Below are 12,702 nucleotides of genomic sequence, written 5' to 3'. Positions count from 1 at the left end.
ATCATCCTCGTCCCATGAACCAAGCTGTGTCCATGGTCAGCACATGACCTATATCAACATTCTATTCGAAAGCAAATCAGCCTCGCGGTATTGTACCTTTCCTAACCCACGTGTAACCTTTTTATTATAAATCTTGTTTGAAATAGATTAAAGACACACGTGCGGAATACACCCTGCCCGGTGACCTTGACTAAACTGATTGCCGAGCTGCTTACAGTCGTGGTCCCTACGTTCATTAAAAAACAATTAAGTCGTTTGAGATATGTTATGAAATAGTGAAAACGCTACCGCGCTCGCTTACTTTCGTGGATTTGCTGTTGTTAAAGGGCCTGGAATGATGACTAGCTATTTTTTTTTTTTGACGCACCAAGGTCTAACATTTAAATCAAATGATTGAAATCTGCTTAATGGCAGTGGTGTGTTGTTATAATTAACTTTTATTCTGGGCGGTAACTTATTTTGTTAATTTCGTGCACTGCCTACAGGAAGGGACACCCAACAAAGAGAAGGAAGCGTTCCATATAGAACTAAACCAAACAGAAATACGACGAATAGCGTGAACATAAATGATGGTGGAAAAGAAGGAGATGTACAGACATATTATCAAAAGGAATTTGGTTTGTTTCTCATTTTTGTGATTTTTTTCACCAGTGAGCACGCGTGCAAAAAGAAGCGACGAGATTGGTGCTGTATTTATTTGTTTTACGATGAGATGAATATATGTACAGTGAGATGGAAAACGGAACAGTTCCTCTATATGCAACGGCAAACTAAACTCCAATAACATTTTTCAATAATTGGCATTGTGGAAAACTGTTTAAAAATATCCCATTGTTTCTATAAATGCAATGATCAACATAACATAGAAAAACTTTTAAATGCAATGCCGATCGTTATGAAATTCAATATTGTCGGCGTAGCACCAAGTTAGAATTCGGAAGTCGGGACTTCCGAACCGAACTTTCTTCCGAAGTTTTATTTGTCAAACTAATTGATGCGTTGTTTAGCGCTTCTTTAGGCGAATCCTGCGCACTACTTCCGAAGTTGAGAAAGTTGCCTGTATCTGGAGAAAAATCCAACTTCGGTAAAAAAAGCGGTATAAATTTATTTCGGATAGACAATAATCATCAACATGGCTTTACTCCCTACCCCTTATCGATTGCAACTCGATTCGGTATATGAAAAGTTGTGTAATGTTTTTCTTAGCTTTTTGAACAAACACACGAAATAAACCCCCACCCCCACCAACACCAACCGGGCACATTAGAGAAAAAGGATAAGGGACCATACTAACACCTTCGGTGTTTTCGCCAGGGGGGTAATATGCGGTGCATCGCGCCTCCTCTGCATGTAGTATGAAGCAAATGTAAATAAACAATCCCACATTTTTTACGTTAGTCAGCAGTAGTGTAGGTTAACCAATATCCTACAAGATTCCAGTTCGAAAAATGTTACACTTGCCAAGCGGGGTGGCCCAGGGTGACCCGCCTTTCCCAAGCGGCGTGGCCCGGATAATACATCTTAGGTAGGCTTGATTTGTTCGTGGATGACAGGCTTACTCCCCCCCTGGTTTTCGCCGTTTTCGCCTGGCGCATTTTTATGACTTGCTCATGTGCCTTGACAAATATTTTAGACCAGCGATGTCCGTTTCAGTTAAAAAGTCTTCATTTAGGCGTCGCGTGATACTCATCACGACCACAGTTGATCATGCTTAATACTACACGGTTAAGTATAGTAACTTAAATATTTTGTCGGTTCAACCCTTATGAAAAGAGGTACTGCGTATACGTTGGTTTCATGAAAAGCTACTTTCTTTAGTTATAAGATAAAGATTGTCGCTGTCCGTAACATCTTTTGCTGGCGAGGATAGGGGATCTACCACAGTACCACACATGTTTTGGACAGCAGAACAAAGGGAACCGAGTTACTAAAATATCTTTTTTTCCAGGCGATCATATGCTGTTCTAAAGGAGGACATGTTCTCCTTTTTCATTAAAAACCGGATGTCCTTCTTGTACGCTAAAATGTCTTTTTTTTTTTGATATTTTAGGAGAACAGTTGAATGGATAACTATTTCTGAAGAATTTTTGTTTATGTACTACAAATACTACAACAGAGACCCATTCGCAAAAAAAATAAACGTTTGTACAAATTTACACATTTCGGCACCAACATTTCAAAAGGGCGAAACTGATTTTGTAAACAAGAGCTTCTTACGTCTCTGGTGGGCTTATTTGTGCTCACCCACGCAATCCAGCACCATTAAATGAAAGGAGAGGATTCGATGCTTCCATCAGAGGTATTGAATTGCGTGGGTGGGCTCAAACTAACCCACCAGCGACGTGAGAAGCTTTTGTTTACAAAAGCAGTTACGCCCTTTTGAAATGTTGGTGCCGATTTGCATTTTTGGTTCCTAATGTAAAATATTTTTCATTAAAATTTGAATAAAATCATATAAATAACGAACGTGCAATGCGTGAATTACAGTGATACAAATGTGGAAGATATGAAAAGAATCGGACCTGTGGGCAGGGTTGCCACATTTAAATCCGTATTTTTTCTTTAGGAAATCTTCATATCTGTATCACAGAGAAACAGACGTCTCACTTAGAACAAAATGCAATTAATATTATCGTCACGAAAACATTGGTGCCCAATGCTAAAATCACTGTGTTTGGTCAAGCGGCAACCAGATGGCGGTAGTGCGCAAACGTCAACCACAAGCAAAAACGATGGAAGCGCCATCGGTGGCCGATTGACCACCTACAAAAAAATGAATCAACCGTTAAAACGGTGAACGACATAACATGTGTTGAGTGAGACGTCTGTTTCTCTGTGTCTGTATCTCAAGTCAAAAAATCTGTTTTGAACATCTGTATCCATCTAAGCCCAATTAAAATGGTTTTTGAGCAAACTTTGTTTTAAAAATTATGTAAATTTGATAATTTGTGAATGAAATCTGTCGAAGGTCCGTCTTTACTATTGTTGCCACTTTAGTGGACCAACCTTTCAGTCACACAAAATTTACTAAGCAGAACTACCGTTTCTGGATATGTGAATAAATGCTAGATCTGATTTTTTTTATTATTGCTTGAGCTTTTTCTGAGATCACTTTATTCAAATATAATCCGAACATTTTATGGAGCATAATATGGTTTCAATATCGTTGATTTTCATAAACTGTTAATAAAAAGTAAAACCTACCAGAGCCAATTTACAGAGCCAAAAGAGCCAAAATACAGAGTTTCAAATTAAAATTTTGCTAATATGCTAATGGATCGTAAAAAGATCAGTTTGGCGAAGAATTTAATTTTATAAACCTCAAATCTTATTGAAAACAGTTATTTACTAATAGCAAATTATTTACATAATTTGTATTATAATTTTCAGTACTGTTCTCTTCAATAAATCTGTAAAATCTGTAATGTTGCTAAAAATCTGTATATCTGTACATACAGATTCTTGGTTACCGCTCTATCCCAAAAATCTGTAAAATACAGAATAGTCTGTATATGTGGCAACCCTGCCTGTGGGAAATGGGCTAGGAAAAAATCCAGGTAAAATCCCAGTAAGCACAACAAATTGCATTTAGAACGCATTGCATGTCTATTCCTTCTCGGTTATTTTGGCAACTGAAACCAGCTGGGATGAAAGCGTGAATAGTGAAGAACTTTTTGGAAGCAGCTTTAATGTATTCAGGGACGATCGCGATTTCTTAGAATCTAAAACAAAGTATGGAGGTGGAGTTCTAATCGCAATCTCTAGCAATTTTGATTCAGAATCCTCCTGTCCGTCGCCAGAATTGTTTTGGTCAAATACCTTCCTACAACATAAGCTTACCATGCTTTCAGTTTTCTCCTGATGAAATTCGAGCAGCTCTGAATAATCTTCACTCATCTAAAGGTCCAGGAACAGACCATCTTCCTCCTGCATTTTTTTAAGAATTGCGCCGTTACGTTAGCAACCCCAATTGCTGCAGTGTTCAACCGCTCGCTCCAAGACAGAGTGTTTCCATTTGCTAGGAAAACCGCGTCCATAATACCGATTCATAAATCTGGAAACCGAAATTGCGTCACTAACTATCGGGGAATATCCATCCTCTGCTGTTTAAGCAAGGTTTTCGAAAAGCTGATCCACGCACGATTGTATAGAGCCGCTGCACCGATTATCTTGAGCTGCCAGCATGGATTTATGAAAAACCGCTCAACAACAACAAATTTGATGTGTTACGTGTCAACCATATCTCGAGAGCTTGAAGCCAAGCGACAAGTTGATTCCATATATGTCGATTTTGCAAAAGCTTTCGACACTGTACCCCATGATATTATTATCGACAAACTGAATCACATACTACTCCAACGTGGATCACGGAAAGGCTGCACTCTTACCTATCTGGTCGCAAGGCTTTTGTGACGGTGAACTGCAGGCGCTCCAATATCTTTTCAATGACATCTGGAGTACCTCAAGGCAGCGTCCTCGGTTCTCTAATATTTGTCATCTACGTTAACGACCTCGGTTTAGTGATTTCATCAAGCAAGATTTCATATGCTGACGACCTGGAGTTTTTCCGCGTAATTGCATCTCGTGCTGATTGTGCTGTTATTCAGGACGACATTAATCGTTTGCTTGTTTGGTGTGGCGACAACGGCATGCGCGTAAACAGTAAAAAATGCAAGGTTATAACTTTCACACGTTCCGCCAACGCTATCCTGCAGCGCCAGCTTTATTTGTGACCTAGGAGTAACCATTGATGCGAAGTTGAGATTTAACGAACACATCAGCATCATAACATCTAAAGCATACACTGTGCTGGGATTCACCCGTCGTCATGCTGCCGACATCAGCGATGTTTACTGTATAAAAACATTGTTCTGCTCATTGGTACGGAGCATTTTAGAATACGCTTCATCAGTTTGGTTTCCATGTTACCTTGTCCATACGCTGGCACTCGAAAGAATTCAGAAAACTTTCATAAGGTTTGCTTTAAGACAGCTACCTTGGAACGACCCATTTAACCTCCCGAGCTATCCACGTCGTTGAAAGCTGATCGACTTAGAAACGCTTTCCGCTAGGCGCCTAAAAATGCAGAGATTGTTTATCTTCGACCTCCTGACAGGGAATCTGGATTGTCCCGAGCTATTGGAGCTCGTACGTTGGAATGTTCCCTCACGCAGATTGCGAAACTCGCCTTTATTTGTGATCCATTTTCACAGAACAAACTTTGGCTACAATAATTGTTTTGATTTGTGTTTGCGTTCTTTTAACGATGTTTGTAACAAGTTCGATTTTATTCTGTCCAAAAATGTGTTTAGTGCTAGGATTAGAGAATTAGAATATTTAGCTATTAAGGAAGCAATCTGTGCGACATGGTCGAAGATGGTGTACTAATAAATAAATAAATAACTACCAAAAAATATAAGAACTTTGAGCATGTTTGGGTGAAATCTAACATTGCAGGAGAAACCCATGTTTTCTCCTCTGTGTATTTCCCACCGGAACATGTGCAAACAACATCTTATGAAAGCTTTTAAAAAACTGCAGAAGAAATTTTATCGGGACTTCCAACTGAAGTCAAAGTACATATTTACGGAGACTTTAACCAACGCATTTTATTCCGGATTCAGAGAACGAACAAATTCTACTTCCAGCCGCTGGGGAAAATGAAACACTTATGTTTATATTTGACAGAACTGCTAGCCTAGGACTTAACCAAATCAATCACATTAAAAATCAACAGAACTGTTACCTTGATCTCCTACTAACCAATATTCAAGAAGATTTCTGTGTGACTAAATCATTGAATCCCTTATGGAAAAACGAAACATTCCACACGGCAATCGAATACTCTGTGTTCGTTCATGAATATAAAAAACCCAGCGACTGTGACTTTCAAGAAGTCCTTGAATACAATAAAGCAAACTATGACAACATAAGACATAAGCTAAGTAGATTTAACTTTTTAGATTTAACTAATTAAGCGAATTTTAGAGAATGAAGGTTATATTGAATCTTCCGTTGATGTCTTTTATAACATATTTTTGATATTATTATTGACGATGTCTCAAAAAGAAGAAAACGACGGAGCGGAAATTCAAAATTCGAAATATCCAATTTGGTACAATAGGCAAATAAAAAAATTTAAGAATCGCAAACAAAAATAACATAAAACTTACAAGCTAGACAAGACGAATGAAAATTTGGAAAAAATATTTAGACATCTGCGTTCAATTAAAATTAGCAATTGATGTAGCATTTGAAGAACACAACATGACAACAGAAAACGAAATAAAGTCATGTCCAAAGAACTTCTTCAATTACGTAAAATCAAAATTAAAATCAGACAATTTTCCGTCAACCATGTATTTAAATGAACGCGCCGGTAATTGCTCGGAAGATATCTGTAATCTTTTTGGAGATTTCTTCCAGGAAATATACACCACCTTTTCGGAACAAGATCGCGACCTAGATTTTTTTTGCGCCTATCCCAGAATTCGCTAGGAATATCGGTGTTAATCAGATCATGGTGAACGATATTCTAAACGCTTTAAAAAACTTAGATGCATCTAAAGGCCCTGGTCTTGACGGTATTCCACCGATATTTATGAAGAGTCTGGCTAAAGGCTGACTGCACCTTTGTTTTGGCTCTTCAGTTTGTCATTGGAATCCGGAAATTTTCCCAGGGTATGGAAAAGCTCCTATTTTGTGCCTATCTTCAAGTCAGGCAAAAAATCTGACATTCGTAATTACCGTGGAATAGCCATTATCTCTTGCATTCCCAAACTTTTTGAATCCATTATCAATGAAAAATTATTTTCACAACTTAAAAACAGAATTACGAATAAGCAGCATGGATTTTTCAAAGGTCGCTCTACCGCTACAAATTTAATAGAATTCATTGACTATTCTCTTAATGCAATGGATAATGGTAACTACGTGGAAGCTCTATACACTGACTTTAGCAAGGCGTCTGATCGCATTGACACTCCAATGTTACTCTTCAAATTGCAAAAAATTGAGCCAGGACTCCTTAGATGGCTTGAATCTTATCTCACAGACCGGCAACAAATAATAAAATTTAACGGAAAGAAATCCAATTCCATTCAAGTCACTTCAGGAGTTCCACAATGCTCCATCTTGGCCCTCTTTTATTTATATTATATGTAAATGACATTACCTTCATTCTCAAAAATATAAAGATTTTAATTTATGCCGATGACATAAAGCTATTTATGGACAAAAATGAAGACGACATAATTATATTCCAGAATGAAATACACATGCTCTATACATGGTGCAGAAAAAGCCTATTGCAACTAAATGTTAAGAAATGCAACATAATATCATTCAGCAGAAAAAGAATAACACCAAATACACAAATTGTACTAGGGAACAATACTGTAGAAAGACACAAAAGAATTAGGGATTTGGGAGTGATTCTAGATTCGAAACTAACTCTTATTGATCACTATAACACAATCATCCACAAAGCTAATAATATGCTAGGCTTTACCGCGGTCTACCTTTCATAAAGCCCATAAAGTTCCCGTGAAGTTTTGGCCAGATTTGGCGAGTTGCCACTACAGTCGGGAAGTCATCCAGTGGTACCGCGATAATGAAGAAGAATTCATCGATAAAATATATCCACGCAACTGCCCACAGCTCCGGCCCATCGAGACATTTTGGGCAGTAATGAAACGAAAGCTTAAGAAAAGTGGAAAAACAGCTTGGGACGCGACTCGGATGACCAAAATGTGGAACAAATGTGCCAAGGAAGTTGAGTTCGGAGGTGTGCAACTTTTGATGAGAGGAATAAAGAAGAAGGTGCGAATTTTCACTAGAAACAAAAAGAAATGATTTGTATCATAATTGTTTTCTTGAAGTACAGTAAATTACCTTTGTTTTGATGTATTAACCTTATTTGAACGTCAATCCGTTACCGAGATACAGATAATTTTATTATTCCGGATTCTAAATGGACATAGCTTTAAATGAACTTTTCTATAGTTTTCAGCCGATATGTTAGGGGTTAGGATGTGCACTTTGGAATTCATTGATTGCCATGAAAAACATACGCATGCCATCAAAGATGCCTGCGATGTGTGGTTTCGCGCGCACTCAAACATATGCAGAGGAACGCGCGCCACAGCACATATGTATATAAGCCACCTTTGATAACATGAGCACGTTTTTCATGACAATCAATGAATTCCAAAGTGCACAGCCCAACTCCTAATAAATCATACGAAACCTTATAAAAAGTCATTTGATCATCGTATAATAATCTGCACCCAACCAGCGGATGTTAGATTTTCTAACAATTCTGTATAAGAATCTACCAAAACCTGTATAAGAACTGGGCATATGCGAAAATGTTAGATTCTTATACAAGTATTGTATAAGAATCTAACAATTTTGTAAGCTTTTCTAACAATATTTGTTTGATAGCTTACATTTTTCGCACAAGAATCTAACAATTTCGCATATGCCCAGTTCTTATACAGGTTTTGTTAGATTCTTATACAGAATTGTTAGAAAATCTAACAACCGCCGGTTGGGTGTTGTGGAATTTATCTTTAACATGTCAACCGCCTTTGTTGCAATTCTGAGCTCAATGGGCATACCGAAGCAATTTCCTGAACAAGAGTGACCCAGGTGCATTTTTGTATGCATTTTGGCTGAAACCCCCATATTAACTTCAAATCAAATGCGCCAGCTTATGCAACAAGCGATTGAGCTGAAATTTTCAGAAATTGATTTTCCTATCCAAAGGCACAATCCTGGGGGTGCCCCGTAGTATTCGACAACTGTTTTCTCCCCATACAAGGCTGGGCCATTCCTAGGGTAGGATGTGCCAAGTAGTTAGTAAAAATCGTATCGATTTTCTGCCACAATCGTACCGGTTGCTGATTGGTTGAAAATGACAATCGATTCCTTCGATTGGTGGCGGCGCGTTTTTCGTAGGGAAGCATCTGGGTGGTGCGGATAGAATCGATTTGGTTGTCAAACTGAAGCCAAAATTTTCTATTGTGCCGGAGCCAAACATTGAAGATTGTGGTTATGTTCGTTTTAAATCTTATATTGAAAAGTATTGTTATTATTTGGGGAAAAATATAAAAATAAACTTAGTCTGAGTTTTGCATTTTTTGTAACAAATCTATTCACATTATATTTCGAGTGGATAATTAGTAGGAACGCAACTAAAAAGCACTCGTTACGGAATTTCTCGAGATTCAGCAGCTGATTGGAGCAGGAATATATGCATACCATCGTAAGTTCATGTAGAGTCTCCCGCATTTGTGCGCCTTCGTGCAGCATGGAAAGAGAAATTCGAAGAGCGGGAAATGTTTGACAGCCGAGTAACTGCAAAATAATTTTGCTTATGGGATTGATTTCAAAATATCCCGCTACTCGCTTGAGAGCAGAAAAGCGGCTCTATCCGCATCACCCAGGGAAGCATGTTGTTAGTTTGGCCGTGTTGCGGGTTTGTAAAGTTGATGTTAAGCAAAATACGTAAATGTTTGAGTTTCAGTTTTTTGGTAAAAAATGAATTTATATTGAACTGCAAACGCCATATTAATTATTCTCAAGGGTTGAAAAGGTTTAAAACTGTTGATTTTAAGCATTACGTTTCAACTTTCTGTCATTTACGATCTCACTTCTCTCTTCTAGTCTTTCGCTACTCTTGCATAAATAATGGATGGAACGGAAAGAAAAACATCAAGTTTCGATACATGAAATTTAGAAAAAAAAATTTACCAAATTACTTTGGATGCACTGACGACCTCGTCAGAGCAACCGACTAAAAAACAACAAGGCAGTCTCAATTGAGTTGTCACATCCTATCCTAGGGCCATTCTAATGTGGAACATGTGTGCTGCTAGGAATGGACATTTTGGGTAAGAGTGAAGCCAGAGTAAACGCGACGCTGCGATGCGACGTAACGCGACAGTGCAATTTGACAGTTGTTCATTGCTAATAATGAATCGCCTACTTTGAGTCACCAGGAGTTAACTTTCGGAAATCAGTATGGCGAAATGCATCTAAAGTCGATTTTCTCGAAATTAAACACCTTAATCGAGAAAGTATTTGGTAAGCGTAGTAGCGGAAATCTTTCCACATAACTGATAGGGAAAAAGACGGCTTTGGCAGGTTTTGTTCTATTATTGTCAGGGGGGTTTTTGTCGACCAAATTTTATGAAAATTGGTGCCAATATTCTTTGATATGCAAAGGCTGTTTAGGCCAAATTTGAGCATAATCAGTCATAAAAACCCCCCTGACAATAAAAGAACAAAACCTGCCAAAGCCGTCATTCCCCCTACCAAATATTTTTCCCAATAAAGTTCCCCTTTTTCGAGAAAACCCGCGTTAGATGTCTTTGGCCATACATATTTCTTGCGGTTAACTCATGCTGGTTATTTTGCGCATATACGATAGCGCATGGATGTAACAGCGGCGAGTAGAAAATCAGCCACTGCCAATAATTCATTGTTATTCTTTTACTTGAGCCGCATCGCACGTCGCGTTTACTTTGGCGGCCACCTAATGCTCGTGAGTTATTTACACCCAACCAGCGACAGTTAGATTTTCTAACAATGAATCGCCTGCTTTGAGCGTGCTTACAGCGGCACACTAGGAGTTAACTTTCTGAAATCAGTATGGCGAAAGGCATCTAAGGTTCGATTTCTCCAAATTAAGCACTTTAATCGAAAAAATATTTGGTAGGCGTAGTAGCGGACACCATCTCTCATAACCGGTACCAAATAGTTTTTCATGAAAAGTTCCTAATTTTGAGAAAACCAGCGTTAGATGTCTTTCGCCATACAAATTTCTGGCGGTTAACTCTTGCTGGCTATTTTGTGCATTTACGATAGCGCCTGGATGTGGCTGCGGCGGGTAGAAAATCAGCCACTGCCAATAATTCATTCTGTATAGGAACCTACCAAAACCTGTATAAGAAATGGGCATCCTTAAACAAATTTTGAATAACAACTGTCTAAGACGAGCTTAGGCCTCACAGTTGAGGCAACAATATGTATCTGCACACCTAAAAATATTCATGTAATTTAGGGGCTGTGACGCTGACATATACGAGCGTCACTTTTGACGAGGTGATACTTTAATTTTAAATCACAACTTTATTGACAAAAAGATTAGAACGAGAATCGAACATAACCCCGCCGAATGAGAGCCCAATATGTTACCACTCAGCTATCTTCGTTTCTTGAAAGAGGGGTGATCGAAGTAAAACAGGTTCCACGATTTGCACTGAACAAGTATTTCACTGCATCAAGTCATCGACTCCTTGTTTGTTAGGTGCGTCGCGGGTGCTGTGTCTAGGTTCCGTGACATGCAATTTTAAATCATCTGACAATGGAAAATATACGATTCAATTTATGTAATGTGGTTTTGTATCATTTTATTGAAATACGTCACCTGTAATATTCATAATTTTTTGGTGTGCACAGCGGAAGCCTTCATTTCTGATTTCGAAATTCATGTTAATCTGAAAAAGTGCAAAATTTCAACCAATTTTGTATAAAATTCAGACGTAAACTTACCTTTATGTTTATTTGATTTAAAATTAGTATCATTACGCTATTGAGACCAAGTCAATAATAATTGAATTATTGATTCTAAGACTTTCGCGATTTTCTTTCACGGCTCACATTCAATCGATATTTTCTCTTGGCGTCATTTCCTTCACCTATCGTTGCCATATAGAACAATCTTCAAAACACGTAATAATGGACAGTATTTTGTAGTGGTGTCAATTTATATTTATTGTTTGCGACTTTCACGTGAATGGGTAGTGAAAATACGAATTGATGAAACAGGTTCGATTCACATGAAAAATAATATATTGTTAGCGTGTAGGATATTTTCAGCGGAATACCAATAAGTTCATAACAATGTCTCCCAATAGATATCACAACGCTGATATAGTTTGAAAAGGTTGCCTAATTTGTAATGCTGTTAGTTTCATGTTCTTGAAAAATAGTCTTGTTCAGACAAAAACAAAAATTGATTGTTGATCACAATCTGGAGACCTATCACGACTTGTAAAAATTTCCAACTGCACAGTAAACAATATATTTTGTATCTGATTCTGTTAAAAATTTCTAACAGAATATGTTATGTTTATAGAAATTTGATAGAAATTTACATATTTTAACAACTTCTTGCACCATGTTTCACATAACACATTTTGTTGTAGAAATTTAGTATAACATAATAACATATGTTGATATAATTTTGATATGACGTATGACCTTCTAGTCGAGTGCTTTACTAATTGTAAAGATGCATAATTGCACATAAAACTAACATTTTCCGCTGAATTTTCTTTATTGGATATAAGAAAGCTGCTTTCCCTAGCGCGAGTCATTTATTTTTATTTATTTAGTTTACATCTAAACAGATAACACTGAATCAACAATTTGACGCCACAATACACGGTTCGAGGCCGAATATCTCCATCCCTCCATTCTGCCCACCTCGCTCTCTGCGCTCCACGTCGCCTCGTACCAGCCGGATCGGAAGCGAACACCATCTTTGCAGGGTTGCTGTCCGGCATTCTTGCAACATGCCCTGCCCATCGTACCCTTCCGGCTTTAGCTACCTTCTGGATACTGGGTTCGCCGTAGAGCTGGGCAAGCTCGTGGTTCATTCTTCGCCGCCACACACCGCCAAAGATGGTCCTA

Source organism: Armigeres subalbatus, chromosome 2 (genome assembly GCF_024139115.2).
Source record: "Armigeres subalbatus isolate Guangzhou_Male chromosome 2, GZ_Asu_2, whole genome shotgun sequence".
In the NCBI taxonomy this organism is placed as follows: domain Eukaryota; kingdom Metazoa; phylum Arthropoda; class Insecta; order Diptera; family Culicidae; genus Armigeres; species Armigeres subalbatus.
Note: the sequence above shows the minus strand (reverse complement) of the source record.